Here is a 19,758-nt window from a genome sequence, read left to right on the forward strand (position 1 = left end):
TGAAAGGGGTATACGTGAACATGTATTGCTCTACTTGTATTATCATAAAACCTAATCATAGGGGTGACGGGCTAAAACAAACATAGGTCAGTTGTAACATGCCCATTTTCTCACATTACACAGAAGTTAGCGTGATGTATTCACTTTTACATATCCACTGTCACCTCCACTACCCCCTCCAGTAAATGGCATGGGAATTTGAAAATGTTTTGCAACATTGTTTCGCAATGTCTCGCTAGCTAGCACTGGTTGTTAGCCAGGCAAAAGTTGTTCCCCCCAGTGGAGGGTTAATTGTAACACTGTTACAATTGTCCCCGTAATAACAAATAATGACAAACACCACCTTTTCTCCAACCTTTAATACACAGAATGAGATCTTGAAAGATAACAACTAACAGAGGAGTGGCCAGGCATGTGTTTGAGATCGCAGCAAGGGATGTCGAGTACATGGGCCTTTCTACAAGAAGTGTAGTGAAGAACTACAGCATCTGTCATGCCACTGTGTACAGGAGAAAAAAAAGTCGTCAGAGAGCGGCAGCTGTAATTTCCCCACTGTTGGCTATCAAAAGCAAAACTGAACAATAGCACCAGCCACTAGCAACAAATTTTAAAAACTGGACAAATATACCTGCCTTTTACAATAACATGGGCTTTGTGGATTGTCATTGGCTGGAATGTAGATGAAATGGGTGTAACCACAGTCCAAGACCCCGGGAAGGTCGACGCCATCAACGGTCAAGCATATCAGCGCCATAATGACCCTCATTGGCGCCTGGTGACCGTGGCCGTTGCAGTGAATGTCCAGGGGAATAGCATTCCCCCTTACTTCGTCTTCCATGGGGTGGAATGCATTTATAACGTGTTGCAATTCAAGTTGTGTTACAAAACTTGTTATTGTGTAAATATTTAATATCTAATACACATTTTTAACAGGTACATTTCCGGTAAGGTACTATCCCTACTTCGTCTGCGATGCCCTTGCATAATCCATTGGAATGCGAGGCATACTAGGGCATTCCCTGCTCCTTGACAACCATGATCCCTGCCATCAGCTACTGCAAAGAAAATGTGTGTCATTCCCGACCCAAACTGCACTCGTTGGACCACGGTATGTTTGGGCCTTTCATGCTCAACAATTTGAGCTTCTGCTTTTAAAATTCCATCTTTCCAGACATAAGACTCTCACCGTTGGAACTTGTTATAAACACCCCTTAGCCACCAGCTGTGCCCTGGACACCATATGTGAATTGATTCCCCCCCATCCCATCGAGCCATCTTCAGAGTTCGTACTGTTAGGTGACGTAAACTGGGATATGCTTAACACCCCATCCATCATACAATCTAAGCTAGATGCCCTCAATCTCACACATATTATCAAGGAACCTACCAGGTACCACCCTAAATCTGTAAACCCGGGCAACCTCATAGATATCATCCTGACCAACTTGCCAGCTAATTACACCTCTGCTGTCTTCAACCAGGATCTCAGCGATCACTGCCTCATTGCCTGCCTCCGTTATGGGTCCGCGATCAAACGACCAACCCTTATCACTGTCAAATGCTCCCTTAAACACTTCAGCGAGCAGGCCTTTCTAATCGACCTGGCCTGTGTTATTCTAAATTTTTTGAATGGGGCATGCTTATTTAAGATGGTGAGGAAAGCACTTTTAAAGAGCAACCAGAAATCCTGTACTGACGGGATGAGGTCAATATCCTTCCAGGATACCCGGGCCAGGTCGATTAGAAAGGCCTGCTCGCTGAAGTGTTTTGGGGAGTGTTTGACAGGGATGAGGGGTGGTCGTTTGAGCGTGGACCCATAACGGAGGCAGGCAATGAGGCAGTGATCGCTGAGATACTGGTTGAAGACAGCAGAGGTGTATTTAGATAGCAAGTTGGTCAGGATGATATCTATGAGGGTGCCCGTGTTTACAGATTTAGGGTTGTACCTGGTAGGTTCCTTGATAATTTGTGTGAGATTGAGGGCATCTAGCTTAGATTGTAGGACGGCTGGACTGTTAAGCATATCCCATTTGCGGTCACTTAACAGTACAAACTCTGAAGATAGATGTCGGGCAATAAATTCACATATGGTGTCCTGGGTACAGCTGTGGGCTGAGGGGGGTCTATTAAAGGGATACTTTGAGATTATGGCAATTCCACCATTTTCCTACTTACCAAGAGTCAGATGAACTTGTGGATACCATTTTTATATCTCTACGTGTAGTATGAAGGAAGTTTGAGGTAGTTTCACGAGCCAATGCTAATTAGCGTTAGCGCAGTTACTGGGAGTCTACAGGTAAGGTAGCATACGCTAGCATACCTGTAGACTTCCAGTTATTGTGCTAACTTAGTTAGCATTTGCTCACAAAACAACCTCTAACTTCCTTCATACTGCACAGAGTTACAAAAATAGACATAAAAATAATCTTGTAGTATCCTTTTAATCGTTAGTACAAAGGTAGGACTGCAATACTATTTTGTTGGTGCAACGTTAGCTAGCTAGGTAGGGTAGTTTTAGCTGTCTTGAAATATTGGCTACAAACCGACTTTATGCTAGATCACAATGGTTATTCTCATGATTAATGTGGGCCTAAAAAAAATTATATGCCGGTGTTGATTTTTATTGCAGTTGTAAATATAGCTTCTGTGAATACTCATATCCGTAATCGTATCCTTAAAATGACAGATAGTCGGATCGGATTATACTCGTAATCTGAAAACCAAAAGTTTAAAAAAAAAGACTAAATAGAGCTTGGCAGCACCTAATCGTCTACCTGCACACTTATATAAATCAAGGAAGCTGCAGATCAGGAGCTGTGTGACTGTGTGTTCTCAAAACTTGCAGCGGGCAGATGAGTAGGCAGTAGCACATCTGAATGGTCTGAGCAAAACATGCGAGGAGAAGTGACAGGTGAAATTATCAAGTGACAAAGAGCAAGTGAACAGTCGCTCTATCCAATTGTAGCAGCAGGATCAACCTACAGCCCGCCCATTTCTTTACAGACAGCAGAACCAGCCAGTGGATTTATTCAGAATGCACAGCACTTCACACTGTTTGTATGACTTTAGAAAGATAAATGCCTTTAAAAAATCACAGACAATTAAAAAAAACAATATCATTATCATATTCTCCATATCCGTTACTATACTCATTTTGTGAAGAAAATAGCTTGCTCCCTGATTTTATTAATGAGGTGTAATAACCCAACAATGCTGAATAATTTCATTATAGGTGTACAGCAAGTACCATTTCATGTAAGTTGACCAAATTCAAAGTCATGTTCAGGTACCATTGCATGTACATTTTATTTTTCATTCAACTTTTGCCGATGGTTAGCAAGTAAAGTTGACACAAAGTTAGATTGTGTACATTAATCAAATTAGACCTGGATCACAAGCTTGGACACAGTTGTTGCCTGGTGTGCACACTTTATTCCACGCCCACTGTGATGTGTACCGCTGCCCACTGGGCGATATGCAATGTTTTTTAGGTGTCCCTTCTTGAGTTTGGTTCACTGCTTTTAGAGTCACTTCCTTCTAAAGCTTTACTAGTCGAGCACAGCATCTCACACTTGCCACATAACAGGCCAGCATATCACAGCACAATCATGCATCCATTGTGTCTTACCTATATCCTTTTAGTCGGTAAGTGTATCATTTGTATTTTAAGTGTCTGGTGCCGTTGATGTTAAATACTCAGTTGAAAGATACAGTATATCCACTTTACTCACACCATCTGTTCTCTCGTTTCTACAGCAGCAGCAGCAGCTATGAATCTGCATCAGGAGCAGTTAACAGTGACCAAATCCTCGGGCAAATCCGGTGTTATTGAATGCAGAGCTACAGGCTTCAACACTGGTAACATTCACTGGTATCAGCAAAAAGACGGAGAAGCTCTGAAGTGGATTCTGTCCATGCATAAAGGTGGTGGAAAATCAACCAAGGATCTTGATTTTGAGGATTACCAAGCAGAAAAGGCAGAAAACTCTGACATATTCACACTAACAATCCCTACTCTAAAGACAGATCATGTTGCCACGTACTACTGTGCAATCTTTGATAACCACAGTGACAACTGCAGTTCATTCCCTGTGCAGAAAACCACCTTACAGTTATCCGGTCCTTCTCAATGAGAGACCTTAGCATCACCACGGGATGTGACATAAGCAGAGGGTTGAGAAGCTGTTAGACACCACACCAAACCCAGGTGATGATGTTTTAACTCTCATCTTTATTTCTAACCACATTCTCTGATGCTTCATTGGGAGGTCCAATCAAATCAGTGAGAAATCACACTGAGGAATATATTTTTGACTCACAAATAGTTTCTTGGAATACCTTTTGAATATAACGATAATATATAATACTATCTAAATATTGTATATAATGTATTACTACTGTATGGTCTATATTGACTATAACCATGTAAAATACAGATGATCTGAAAGCAGAAAAATTGCAATTGTGTCAATAGTGTGGGGTGGGGGGGACTATCATAGCGTGACATGATAGGATTTCACTTTTAGTTCTCTAGATCTAAATGAACAAAAATATGATACGTTTTTGTCTGGGATTTACTTGGAGTGTGATTCTGGATCTGGGACACGGAGATTTTGCGGTTTGGATCCGGCTCAAAACTCATCATCACTGGTAAGGACCTCTACTTGATACTGTATATTATATTTGTTTATTTGACTATATTTGACGAATGAAATTAAACTCATTTTAGATGTTGCATACATATTCTGTTAGACGCAAATGCAATGGCTTAGAATAGGGAAAAATAACTTTCTTTTCCTATAAATAAATAAATGCTATGTTGGGCAAACACTTTATATTAGAGACATTTCAAACTAATTGCGTGGGGCTGGAGTCTGGTCAAGTGGTAGAGCTGATTATTCTGGATCAGGCGTAACTCCTGACGATGGGGGTTAAGAACCTTTCTGAGCTGATAGATATATAATACACTATTCTATTTTATACCATGGCATTGTTGAAATCTCGTTTCTGATGGCTAGAAAGGCTTTTTTGTTGTGCCCATGCTATTTATCCTTGTGTGTGTGTGTGTGTGTGTGTGTGTGTGTGTGTGTGTGTGTGTGTGTGTGTGTGTGTGTGTGTGTGTGTGTGTGTGTGTGTGATATTTTAGTACTACAATAGATTGCACTTTCCAAGGTGTTCACTTTTTTGTTTTTTATTCTTATAACGTGAGTTTTGATTGTTTCACATGCAAATCAGATGAGAACCAGCTCAGGAAACCCAAAGTGACCGTGTACCTGGCGTTCAAACCTGAGCCAAATGGGAAGACCACCCTGCTATGTCTGGCTAGAGACATGTTTCCAGACTTGGTTAAGATCTCATGGAAGATGGAGGATGAAAACGGCCGAACCGTGGAGGTGCCCAAAGCAGAGATGGAACAGCTGGAGCAGAGGGAGGAAGGACAGACGACCAGTATGATCATCATGTATCAGGGAAAGGCAGACGCCAAATACGTCTGTTCGGTGGAGCATGAAGCGGGCCCTGAAGAAGCTGACACATCAAAAGGTAGCCAAAGTTTGAAATATTCCACAATTTGAGTGATATTTTCCTTCTTGTTTGTTTTTGAATTACTAGTTCACATGGCAATGTGTTAGTAATTTTCCAGATGATTTAAAAACTGTGTAATTGAAACATTGAATTGAGACATTAGTGAACTACCTGTGATAATGAAATTATCCTCTAGAAATAATTAAAGATGTTGTGATTGGATATACAATAATATTTGGTTGAATTACACCATCTAACCAGGGTTGGGTGCTTTGAATAAAATCAAGAAACACATTTAGTTTACATCCTGAATTGTATTCATATTGACCCCAACTCTGCATGTAACACTCACATTGTCAATCAATTACTTATTTCTCACAAATACATGTTCTTTGTTACTTGTAGGTTTTTCATCAGAGCAAAATGTTTGCTCTCCATCTACCAATGTGATGGCACCACCCTACATACCCATTGGTGAGATTCATTAGATCATTTTATGAACTTTGAACTTGAGGTCTGCGGGTGACTAATATCATGCTCCTGATGCTTTTCATATTGCTCCCTCTGACTTCTTGTATGACTCCCACCCGTTCCCACAATAACTGGTCCTGCATCCGACCACAGTCCTGAAATATTGTTTTAGGCGTATGTGATGCAGCTCACTTGACAGTCCTGGTCACAGCAATTGCGCTACTCAAGGCAAGATCAAAATGGGCCAAAATAGCAACCCCCTAGAGTCAATGTCCGCTCCCCGTGAGAAATCCCCATCAAAATATATCTGTTTAAACTAAAGATATTCATTTTTCGGGCATGGCTTGCATCTCAATCTGCCACATCTGCCAATGGACGAGCTACAGCTGTGTTTGTCACACCATGAGACATCATGAAAATCGGTCTTCTCATGAAAATGTCTGTAGCGTCCGAACAATTTGGGCTACACACTAATATGACCCCTCTATGGACAGGTGAGTTTCTCACAAACAAATTTTGCTCCAGGACGTTCACAAACCTCACAAGACTTGTCTTTAGGTAGCTGGGTACTAGTTAAAAAAATATGGAAGTATATATGGAAGTGGTTTAGTGACCAACATTTATTTTTGAATATGTCTAAAAAAAAAATCTATACATTTTCCTGACCTTTCTTATATCTCTATATCTGATAGGACGTACACTTCAAAACAAGCTTCCTTACATTTTTTGACTATCGATTTTCTTTAACGTGGAAAGGGGGAAAAGTATTATTATTAGTTTTTCACAAACGTAGCAGGATGGGTTTTTAGATGAACAATAGACTATTCAACCTTTAATAAATAATTGTGTAATAGCCAAGCTAGGTGTGAACCTCCCCCCCTACTCCTCCTTCATCTCCGTCAGAGATTTGAACCCGGGTCTCCCGTCCGCACGACACAGAGATTCTTTAGCTAAATAGCCCAGTACTGTACAACCGACCGTCAAGTTGTACAGTGCCATATTTTCCATTCCATCCTAACAGTAACCCAGAGGGTTTTTCATTTTTCATGGAATAGAAACTTAAATTAATTAAGCAAGTACCAGTCAAAAGTTTGGACACCTATTAATTACAGGATTTTTCTATATTTTTACTATTTTCTACATTGTAGAATAATAGTGAAGCCATCACAACTGTAGCAGGTGTAGCCCATCATGCAAATGCTTCCTATTAGCAGGACAATAGACTTTTTATAACCCAGCTACTGTTGTGAAAATCCCTCAACTTGCAATTTATTTGATGCTTAAGTACACTAAAGTGTTACATTTCTAATTCAAAACAGCAGTACAGTATTTCTTCATCAACAGCTTTATGCTTTTGTTAATCAATTAAAATAACGAGAAAAAATACATTCAAATGCGGATGTTTATATTAACTACATTTTAGTCTCATTTCCACCCAGCTTCACGACCACAGATAAAACCTTGCTGAGATGATCAATGTATTTGTTGCATTGTTGTACCGTCAATTTCTCTCGCCAAAACCGAAGATGATGTATGTCTTTTTATTTATTTATTTTTATTTAACCTTTATTTTACTACATAAGGTCTAGTTACTCTGCTGGCGTCTTGACCCAGTTTATGCCCTCATTTGCATTGCAAACCCGGGCGTCAGTGTGTTTTGAGTAATTTTCTGCATTTGGAAAAAATAATATTTCGCCTAACAGCCATTAGGTACAATAATAGAAATTTACATAGGCCTAAACGTAACACAATATTGCTATAATCCTACCTTGAAAGAAACTATGTGATCCCAGAAACACCTCTCTGACATGGGGTCCAGCATATCTCTTGATGATTTCTTCCTCAAAGAAATCTCGAGCCATGATACCTGAAAAAGGAGGCAAGAGTGAATTATTGTGGAAAAATAGAAAATGACTCAAGTTAAAGTGAAAGTCACCCAGTAAAATACTACTTGAGTAAAAGTCTAAAAGTATTTGGTTTTGAATATACTTAAGTATCAAAAGTAAATGGAATTGCTAAAATATACTTGAAAGTAATAGTATAAGTATTCATAATTTTAAAGTCCTTATATTAAGCAAACCAGACGGCACATTTGTATTGTTTTTTTTAAATTGACAGATAGCCAGGGGCACACTCAGACAAAATTTACAAACAAAGCATTTGTGTTTAGTGAGTCCACCAGATCAGAGGAAATAGGGATGAGCAGGGATGTTCTCTTGATAAGTGTGTGAATTGGACCAGAGCTCAGAGCGTGCGCTGACCAGCTGGCAAATGTCTTCACTGACATTTTTAATCTCTCCCTGACACAGTCTGTAATACCTACATATTTCAAGCAGACCCTGCTCCCAAGAATGCCAAGATAATCTGTTTGAATGACTATCGCCTCGTAGCACTCACATCTGTAGCCATGAAATGCTTTGAAAGGCTGGTAAAGCTAAAGGACTCTGACCATGAGAAACAAGATTCTATGGTCTGATGAAAAATATATTGAAATCTTTGGCCTGAATGCCAAATGTCAAATCTGGAGGAAACCTGGCACCTTCTCTACGGTGAAGCATGGTAGTGGCAGCATCATGCTGTGGGGATGGTTTTCAGCGGCAGGGACTGGGAGACTTGTCAGGATTGAGGGAAAGATGAATGGAGCAAAGTACAGAGAGATCCTTGATGAAAACCTGCTCAAGACCTCAGACTGGGTCAAAGGTTCACCTTCCAACAGGGCAACGACCCTAAGCACACAGCCAAGACACAGGAATGTCCTTGAGTGGCCCAACCAGAGCTCGGACTTCAACCCGATCGAACATCTCTGGAGAGACCTGATAATAGCTGTGCAGCGATGCTCCCCATCCAACCTGACAGAGCTTGAGAGGATCTGCAGAGAAAAATGGGAGAAACTCCGCAAATACAGGTGTGTCAAGCTTGTAGCGTCAAACCCAAGACGACTTGAGGCTGTAATCGCTGCCAAAGGTGCTTCAACAAAGTACTGAGTAAAGGGTCTGAATACTTATGTAAATGTGATATTTCAAATAAAAAATGTAATACATTTGCAAAAATGTATAGAAACCAGTTTTTGCTTTGTCATTATGGAGAATTGTATGTAGATTTATGAGATTTAAAAAATGTTACTTTTTTGAATAAGGCTGTAATGTAACAAAATGTGGAAAAAGTAAAGGGGTCTGAATACTTTCTGAATACACCATACATATCTGACTCTATTACCTCGTACCCCTGCACATCGACCCAGTACTGGTCCCCTGTGTAAATAGCCAAGTTATCTTTTACTTGTGTATTTATTCCTTGGGTTTTAATGTTTCAATCATTTCACATTTTTTTCTCTCTGCATTGTTAGGAAGGGCCTGTAAGTAAGCATTTCACTGTTAGTCTACACTTTCTTTTTTATGAAGCTTGTGACAAATAAAATTGTATTTATGTATTTGAGATATTCGTGTATTTAATTTTCAAAAAATTAGCTAAATTTTCTAAAATCACGCTTTCACTTTTTAATTATGGGGTGTTGTGTGTAGATGGGTGAGAAAACAAATATTTTCTTTGAATTCAGGCTGTAATACAACATGTGGAATAAGTCAAGGGGTATCAATACAATCTGAAAGCACGAGATTGAAATTAACCCATCAGTCTTCTCCCTCTTCCTCAGCAACCTTCCAGTCCATTTGCAGTCTGTGTCTGGCCTCTCTGGTTTACACAGTGATGATAGTGAAGAGCATGGTGTACTGCTGTGGGCTCTCTCTCCTGCTGCACCACAGGAACATGGGAAATAGCCCCCCTACCTGAAGAAAAGCTCATCTCTTCATTATGAAGAGTTCTGAAAGAGTTCTGGGAAATAAGGAGGAAATTTCGGTCCCCATTTACGTCGTCCAATTACTCACAGTGGGAAAAAAGTACTATTACTGATATCTATGAGAGGTTTTTGTATTCCAAACTTGTTTGAAAACATCTGTAAAAGTTACTGTTATTTTAAAGGTTAAAAAAAATGGTAATGGGTTGCTTGTTTCTCTTGAGGACTGGTGGCCGACTAAAAGTTATTCTCAATGCATTCTCAATTGGCGCTGATTAATATTTAGTGTAAAGTGCATTCTAATGACTGGGAAACTGTGATATTTCTCAAGTAGACAAATAATTAGCAGAAAAATTTCTGATTTCCTTTAGCTGCAGTATAACGATAACTAGCTATCTGAACGTGAGGGGAGAGCACCGACTGTTACCTAGCTGACATTAGTATTGCTAGATATTTTTGACAAACTTTACTAGCTACTGACATTGCCATCTGTCTGAAGTAAATGTGAAGACATACTAATGCTGACAAAATTGTTTCCTACTTAATATTTCCCCTGTGTGGCAATATCATTGTATTTCCCCGGCTCTACAGTTTAATTTAGACCAAACATGGATGCTAAGAATGACTGGGCACCGCTAAAGTTGTTGGCATCAATATCAATGATATACACCACCGTTGAAAAGTTTGGGGGTCACTTAGAAATGTCCTTGTTTTTGAAAGATAAACTATTTTTTTGTCCATTAAAATAACATTACATTGATCGGAAATACAGTGTTGACATTGTTAATGTTGACTATTGTAGCTGGAATTTTTTTAATGGAATATCTATAGAGGCCCATTATCAGCAAACATCACTCCTGTGTTCCAATGGCACGTTGTGTTAGCTAACACGAGTTATAATTTTAAAAGGCTAATTGATCATTAGAAAACCCTTTTGCAATTATGTTAGCACAGCTGAAAACTGTTGTACTGGTTAATTAAGGAAGCAATAAAGCTGGCCTTCTTTAGACTAGTTGAGTATCTGGAGCATCAGCATTTGTGTGTTCGATTACTCAAAATGGCCAGAAACAAATAACTTTTTTCTGAATCTGAAGATATCGTACAACGCTGTGTACTACTCCCTTCACACAACAGCTCAAAATGGCTCTAACCAGAATAGAAAGAGGAGTTGGAGGCCCCGGTGCAGAGCAAGAGGACAAGTACATTAGAGTGTCTAGTTTGAGAAACAAAGGCCTCACAAGTCCTCAACTGTCAGCGTCATTAAATAGTACCCGCAAAACACCAGTCTCTATGTCAACAGTGAAGAGGCGACTCCAGGATGTTGGCCTTCCAGGCAGAGTTGCAAAGGAAAAGCCATATCTCAGACTGGCCATAACAAAATATTAAGATGGGCAAAAGAACAGACTCTGGACAGAGGAACTCTGCCTAGAAGGCCAGCATTCTGGAGTCGCCTCTTCACTGTTGACGTTGAGACTGGTGTTTTGCAGGTGCTATTTATTGAAGCTACCAGTTGAGGACTTGTGATGCTCCAGAAACTCAACTAGTCGAAAGAAGGCCCGTTTTATTGCTTCTTTAATCAGTACAACAGTTTTCAGCCGTGCTAAAATAAATGCAAAAGGATTTTCTAATGATCAATTAGAGTTTTAAAATGATAAACTCAGATTCGCTAACACAACATGCCATTGGAACACAGGAGTGATGGATGCTGATAATGGGCCTTTGTATGCCTATGTAGATATTCGACAACAAATCTGTTTCCAGCTACAATAGTCATTTACAACATTTATAATGTCTGCACTGTATTTCTGATACATTTGATGTTATTTTAATGGACAAAAAGTTTTGCTTTTCTTTCAAAAAACAAGGACATTTCTAAGTGACCCCAAATTATTGAACGATCATGTATATAAACCCTGGATTGCTGATGCTACGTATTGGCCAATGAGAGGCCAATGAGAGGTGAAACGTTTTACTTTCAGGAAAATGTTTTTGTGTGTATATTTTTTGAATGTTTAGCTCACATAATATTACTTAAAGTATGCTTAAAGGTGTCTGTAATATAATACAGGTCGCAAAAACAAATTTAGACATTAGTAAATGCACATACAGTGGGGCAAAAAAGTCAGCCACCAATTGTGCAAGTTCTCCCACTTAAAAAGATGAGAGAGGCCTGTAATTTTCATCATAGGTACACTTCAACTATGAAAAAAAAATCCTGAAAATTACATTGTAGTTTTTTTTATGAATTTATTTGCAAATTATGGTGGAAAATAAGTATTTGGCCAATAACAAAAGTTTCTCAAAATAAGTATTTGGTCAATAACAAAAGTTTCTCTCAATACTTATAAACATATATATATATATATATATATATACCCTTTGTTGGCAATGACAGAGGTCTACACAAGGTTTTCACACTCTCTAGAAAACTTCAGACGGGCCTGGACATGTTGGTTGGTGAGAGTGTGTGTACGTGAGAGAGCAGAGAGAGAACAGAGTGAGTGTGTGAGTGACAGACAGACAGACAGACAGACAGACAGACAGACAGACAGACAGACAGACACACACACATACACACATACACACATACACACATACACACATACACACATACACACATACATACATACATACATACATGCAATCTAATGTGCAGTGAGCCAGTAGCTGTCAGTGGTGCTCTTCAGCCAGACATGCAGACAGTGCTCAGGGCCAGTCTGGTCCGTAAGCATGAATAATACACATGAACTACCACAGCCTCTATCACACTGGCTTAAGCAGGGGAACACGTCTTGCACTGCAGGATTTGAGTCACTGGCGGCGTAGTGTGTTACTGATGGTAGGCTTTGTTACTTTGGTCCCAGCTCTCTGCAGGTCATTCACTAGGTCCCGCCGTGTGGTTCTGGGATTTTTGCTCACCGTTTATGTGATCATTTTGACCCCACTGGGTGAGATCTTGCGTGGAACCCCAGATCGAGGGAGATTATCAGTGGTCTTGTATGTCTTCCATTTCCTAATAATTGCTCCCACAGTTGATTTCTTCAAACCAAGCTTTTTACCTATTGCAGATTCAGTCTTCCCAGCCTGGTGCAGGTCTACAATTTTGTTTCTGGTGTCCTTTGACAGCTCTTTGGTCTTGGCCATAGTGGAGTTGAGTGTGACTGTTTGAGGTTGTGGACAGGTGTCTTTTATAGTGATAACAAGTTCAAACAGGTGCCATTAATACAGGTAATGAGTGGAGGACAGAGGAGCCTCTTAAAGAAGAAGTTACAGATCTGTGAGAGCCAGAAATCTTGCTTGTTTGTAGGTGACCAAATACTTATTTTCCACCATAATTTGCAAATAAAATCATTAAAAATCCTACAATGTGATTTTCTGGATTTTTTTGCTTCTCATTTTGTCTGTCATAGTTGAAGTGTACCTATGATGAAAATTACAGGCCTCTCATCTTTTTAAGTGGGAGAACTTGCACAATTGGTGGCTGACTAAATACTTTTTTGCCCCACTGTATATAGCTTCCCCCCCAAAACAATACAATGGTGGAGGAGTACCAAAATGGAGGCACGTTGGCTTCAATACAGTGCCCCCTTCAGCCATCTAGTGTATATATAAATAATTTTTCAAAATGACGGAGTCTCTTGAGAAAGCTCAAAACAGTGCCGTGATGTGACCAAGTGATGGAGGAGGTGCAACCCATGATTTGTTCTGTGCTCAAAACTCCTGTCTATGCTTAAAGGGGCGATCTGCAGTTTCTACATCTATTTTTTAAATTAAAACATTAATGATATGTACCCATTGATTCTTAAAGAATATAAATTAGAAACACCTCGTGAGCTTAGTTCAACTGTCATACCCCATCAGAAACCATAATATAAGCATGTTTTACTCCAATGTAATTTATCCAACGTTTTTACTAAAACAGTGGGGGGAGCCTGCTTTATTATTGTTTTAACAGCGGATTGCCCCTTTAAAATAAATGATGTATTTTTTTTTAAGTCATAATGATTAGACGTAGAAACGCTTAATTTTTGTTGTTTCCCTATGTCTTTATGTGTGTTCATAAAAATGTTTTAAAAGTTTTCATGGTATTTGTTTTTTGTGTTAAATAAATGGTTTTATTATCTTTGCAGTTATTAATTTGGGGGTTTTCATTGTTTTACATTTTAAAACACTAATGTGATTATTTGGGAACACTCAAATAACAAACTATATTTTAGTATTTTGTCTATTAGTCCACTGTTAATACATTCCCCCCCAAATTGTGCATGTCAGCAGTCAAATTTCAAGATTAAGAATTTACAGTAGAGCAATCACTTGCCTTGAATTAGCTTATCAGATCGAACCTCCAGATGCATAGTTCACTAAACGAGCTTTTACTGGAGGTTGATCCAATGATCCATTCAAAGCATGGTACATTTAGTTTCAACCAGCCTTAACTTGGCGATACTTTTTTCATTCATTCAATTCATTCAATTTGAAATGCACCGGTGTCTTATGAATAGAAAATTATCAACAAAAAAAAACGTTTTTGGGGACCGATGGCCAATATTATATAATGTGAAAATGTTGATTTAAAAATCTCCCAGAGACAGCCATATGCACTCTTAGAAAAAAGAGTTCCAAAAGGGTTCTTCAGCTGTCCTCACTGGAGTACCATTTTGGTTCCAGATAGAACCCTTCTGGTTTGCATATAGAACACTCTGTGAAAAGGGTTCTACATGGAACACAAAATGGTTCTACCTGGAACCAAAAAGGTACCTAAGGCTTTATTATAAACGTTGTTTGACTTGTTTGGAAAAGTTTTTTAGTAACGTTTTTATGGATATAAAGAAGGACATTATCGAACAAAAGGACCATTTGTGATGTAACTGGGACCTTTTGGAGTACCAAAAGAAGAAGATCATCAAAGGTAAAACATTTATTATATCGCTATTTCTGACTTTCGTGTCGCACCTGCCTGGTTGAAATATGTTTTTCATGGTTATGTATGCGAGGGGCTGTCCTCAGATAATCGCACTGTGTGCTTTCACCGTAAAGCCTTTTTGAGATATGACACAGTTGCTGGATTAACAAAAAGTTAAGCTTTATTTTGATGTATTGCACTTGTGGTTTTATGAAAGTTAAATATTTATAATTCTGTAGTTTGAATTTCCCGCTCTGCAATTTCACCGGATGTTGTCCAGGTGGGACGCTACCATCCCACCTACCCATTAGAAGTTAATGATGCCAAAGACACGACACCTCACATGACTCCAACACCATCATTAAGTTTGCCGACAACACGACGGTGTTAGGCCTGATTACCGATAATGATGAGACCGCCTATAGGGAGGAAGGCAGTGACCCTCAATGTCAGACTACAGGAAATGGAAGGCCAATCATGCCCCCATCCATATCGATGGGGCTGTAGTGCAGCAGGTCAAGAACTTCAAGTTCCTCTGTGTTGACATCACTAAGGAATTAACATGGTCCACAGACAACACAGTCGTGAAGAATGCACGACAATGCATCTTACCCCTCACAAGACTGAAAATAGTTGGCATGTATCCTTAGATCCTCAAAAAGTTCTACTGTTGCCGAGTCACTTTACCCCTACCTATATGTACATATATATCTCAATTACCTTGTAACCCCCCTTCCCCAGTTCAAAGGCACTTACATTTTTGTCTTTCCCATTCACCCTCTGAATGCCACACAATTAATGTCTCAGTCTTTAATCTGTCTCCTCCCATTCATCTACACTAACTAAAGTGGATTAAAGGATTTTCGCCTAAAATGACATACCAAATCTAACTGCCTGTAGCTCAGGCCCTGGAGCAAGGATATGCATATTCTTGGTAGCATTTGAAAGGAAACACTTTTCAGTTTATGGAAATGCGAAAGGAATGTAGTAGAATATAACACAATAGATCTGGTAAAAGATAATACAAAGAAAAAACTAAACGTTCTTTCATTTTTTGTACCATCATCTTTGAAATGCAAAAGAAAGGCCATAATGTATTATTCCAACCCAGTTGCAATTTAGATTTTGGCCACTAGATGGCATCAGTGTATGTGCAAAGTTTTAGACTGATCCAATGAACCATTGCATTTCAGTTCAAAATTTTGTATAAAGACTGCCTAATTTGTTTATTAACTACTTGTATGTTCAAAATTGTGCACTCCCCTCAAACAATATCATGGTATTCTTTCACTGTAAATTGGACAGTGCAGATAGATTAACAAGTTTTTAAGCTTTCCACCAATATCAGTTATGTTTATGTCCTGGAAATGTTCTTGTCACTTGCAACCTCATGCTAATCACATTAGCCTATGTTAGCTTAACTGTCCCGTGGAAGGGACACCAATCCCAAAGAAGTTTTAACACGTGATATCAATAAGGGGTGATAGCCTTCACCTGGATTCACCTGGTCAGTCGATGTCATGGAAAGAGAAGGTGTTCTTAATGCTTTGTACACTCTGTATATAGGCTAGGCTAGCATCTGAATGATGTGTTAATTATATGTTATTTCATACATTAATACATCTCTCTGTGTTCACACATCTCCACTGGCATCTCATGCTCTGCTGGCCTCTCTCTCTTCTCTCTTCTCACTATTCAATTTAGGTCTACAGCTCTTGAATGTGTAGCCTAGAACAATGTGAGTCCCAGGATTATAAATATATTTTGGTCACAACTTTTGAGTTAGAAAAAAAATAATAGGCCTATTTGAGGAGAGAAGCACCTGATCTTGCATGCTGAATATAAAATATTCTAGTGTTGAAAATAAACTGCCGGAGAAGTTTCAGTGATGAGAGCATGAAGCTCTGTTGTGATGTGATCATATTGGCTGTGGGGATGAATTGATACATTGCTGCACTGGACAGACCGACACAGAGAAATTCATTCACACAACAAACCTGTCAGTGGTAGAGTGCAGACTGTCAGTGGCAGAACACGTCAAATATGGAGGATAAATTAAGATAGTACACTCAGGTCGTTTACCGTTGGAAAGTAATTACAGTTATGGTTTGCTTAATGGGGTGGCTCTGCCATAGTCACCTTGCGATTGCAGCTGGGTCTGGTCTGCTCAGTTTATTGACGTCCATTGAACCAGAAAACGATTGTGAGTGAGATGTCTCACTTCCTCTTCCGTCTCTACAACACGTGTCTCAGAGAACAAAAATCAAACCTGTTCCGATCAAATAATTGGCGGATTACGGAAGGACGATATTTCGCAATTGGTGAAAGGCGGCATAAAGAAGACGTGCTCGTATTTAACGGACTAGGTGAGAAAGCAACTTTTTTTACCTTAAAAAACACGGCCTCTGAGGTCCGGGCCAAACCAGAAGCTGCAGGTGGGATCCAATCATAAAAAGATGACTTGAGTAGCACTCTGTGGTGTAAAGACACAGAAAGCCAGTAGGTGCCTGACACTTTACGGGGGGATTTTCCACCCCTATCAATCAATCCATCCTCTGCTCAGACACTTCATTGCGCAGTCACAGTTGCCCATCCTTCGCATGCCTGCCTCATCTGGGACAAGTTTTTCTTCAGTCAAAAGACTACAATAGCCACAGGGCTGTTGATAACCAAAGCAACCATTACTGCAGTTGCTTAACATAGCAGTCAATCTACAGTCTCAAAATTATACACCTTTTTTGTTTAATGAAATAAAGTATATTTCCGACTTCAAATGGAGCACACATTTGTTAATAACATGGATTGAATCATATTAAATGATGTCATTAAAATAAGTTGACTCACCCCCATTATGTATACGTGTGTAACCAGTGTGAAATGGCTAGCTAGTTAGCAGCGCATGCTAGAAGTGTTTCATTTGGTGACATCCCTCAATCTGAGACCTTGAAGTAGTTGTTTCCTTTGCTCTGCAAGAACTGAGGCTTTTGTGGATCGATAGGTGACAATGCTTTGTGGGTGACTGTTCTTGATGTGTTCAGAGGGTCCTTGGTTTGAGTCCAGGTTGGGTCAAGGAGAAGGAAGGAAGCACAACTGTTACACCTGGATGCACGTGTATCAACTTTGAAGGATAGTTTCCTTGTTTGGGCTAATGGCTAGGCTAATGTGGCTTCTAACTGAGCACACAGCAGATGGCAATAGCCTGCAGTTCACACCTTCCATGTAGATGTCAAAAATATGCTAAACTCTCAGTGCTCGGCTCCTCATTCCCGCCAAACATTCCTTTGTTCATTGAGCAGCTTTGCTGCGTGAACTAGGCGGTGGAGACCAGCTACTGCGCTGCGCAATTCACGGCCATTTCACTGACTCAGGCGGTGACTGTTCTTCCATCGGCTGCTTTTTTTCTGTACTGCATGCACGCTTTTGCTGCCTATGAACCCAGCGTGAACCGGCAGAGTTCGCCCACTGAACAGAGGAACGCACCCAAATTCATCATAGTATATTATTGAAGTGGTCAAATTGACCTGTCCCTAATATTGGGGGTGTCATGATCCTCCAGTGCCCCCTGCAAGTTATGTGCATGCACAGAGAAGAGGACAAAGGAGTCAAAGAGAGGACGAACTTTTGCAGTAGGGTCTGTCTGGCAGATACCTCCTCAAGGCACAAACACTGAGACGTGAACTGAAACAGGATTTCGAATAAATTGATCTAGATTTTTTTAAGAAGGATTTTGATTGAATAACTGGAACACATTGAAATCGGTAGATAAACCTTGGCAAAACATTCATATTCACAGTATTTATGTGTCTGTAGAGAAAAGGGGACTATTTTTTCATTGAATCTGCTAGTATACTTAAACATGTTTGCTTTCTCTTGTAAAGGCTTTAAAAAATACATTAAACAAATGGTTTGCCGTTGGCTGACTATAAGCTACATCAGAGAATGTTTATGAACATGATTCATCATGATGATAACAAAGAGTAGACTATAACCATAATGTACCTTTTAACTGCTAGAGTTAGCACACAGGTGCAAAGCAAGCCATGTTGTGACGAAACCATGGTGGTGGAAAATGTGGTAAAGATGTTTAGATGGTTTCCATCAGCGGGGGTTCTGAGACAGAGTTGACTGGAAATGAAGCGGCTTAGCCACAGATTGATTGACAGCTTTTTAGTTGCATGGTTTTCTCACACATCAACACTTGCTAATGTCAATGATGGTCGTGGCATTTCTGTTGTTTGATCAGTGACAGATACACGTTTCCAGTAAAGAGGGAACGGCCTAATTTAATCTGCAACAGCGTTCCACGAAAGGAGTCCCTTTTGCATCTCTTTGATATTTTAAGTATAAATTGTGCACCAATATTGGATTTTAAACGCCTTTTATATTAAATGAAGTGCCCTTTAATATAGACCACACGGAAAATGCAATAAATCCGATTTTTTTATATGAATAAAGAATTCAGCATTTTAACCCACCCAAAGCCCTAGTTATTTTGTTTCTTTGACAAAGTCATTTCTGAAGATTATTATTATTTATTTCCTGTGATTAGCGATTCATGAAAAAATAATATTATTCACTAATCTTTATTATTATTTTAAGGTAAAAAAAATAATACAATCCCTGTCACGCCCTGACCTCACAGATCCTTTTTATGTCTCTATTTTGGTTTGGTCAGGGTGTGAGTTGGGGTGGGCATTCTATGTTTTGTGTTTCTATGATTTTCTATTTCTTTGTTTTAGCCGGGTATGGTTCTCAATCAAGGACAGCTGTCTATCGTTGTCTCTGATTGGGAACCATACTTAGGTACCCTTTTTCCCACCTGTGTTTGTGGGAAGTTAACTTTGTTTGATGGCACATAGCATTAAGCGTCACGGGTTGTATTGTTTATTGTTTTGTCTTCATTATTTTGAATAAAATTGAAAATGTATGCTCACCACACTGCTCTTTGGTCCAGTTCTTTTGACAGCCGTGACAATCCCTCTCCTGAAAATGTTATTTATCTTTAAAAATAAAATGTTTCTGGATATGCCGCTAATATTCTCAACTCCGAATCATTTGAAAAAACACT

General features: G+C 39.4%; 1 long non-coding RNA gene across 1 annotated transcript in view; it reads right to left on the reverse strand.

The window, feature by feature from the left end:
• Positions 1-7,790: 7,790 nt before the first annotated feature.
• LOC135514390 (uncharacterized) overlaps positions 7,791-19,758 on the reverse strand; it is a 38,497-nt gene continuing 26,529 nt past the window's right edge. Inside the window, exon 3 of the long non-coding RNA XR_010451672.1 lies at positions 7,791-7,861. This is a non-coding gene — a long non-coding RNA (uncharacterized LOC135514390). The remainder of the gene's footprint in view (positions 7,862-19,758) is intronic.

Source organism: Oncorhynchus masou, chromosome 25, assembly GCF_036934945.1.
Source record: "Oncorhynchus masou masou isolate Uvic2021 chromosome 25, UVic_Omas_1.1, whole genome shotgun sequence".
NCBI lineage: Eukaryota > Metazoa > Chordata > Actinopteri > Salmoniformes > Salmonidae > Oncorhynchus > Oncorhynchus masou.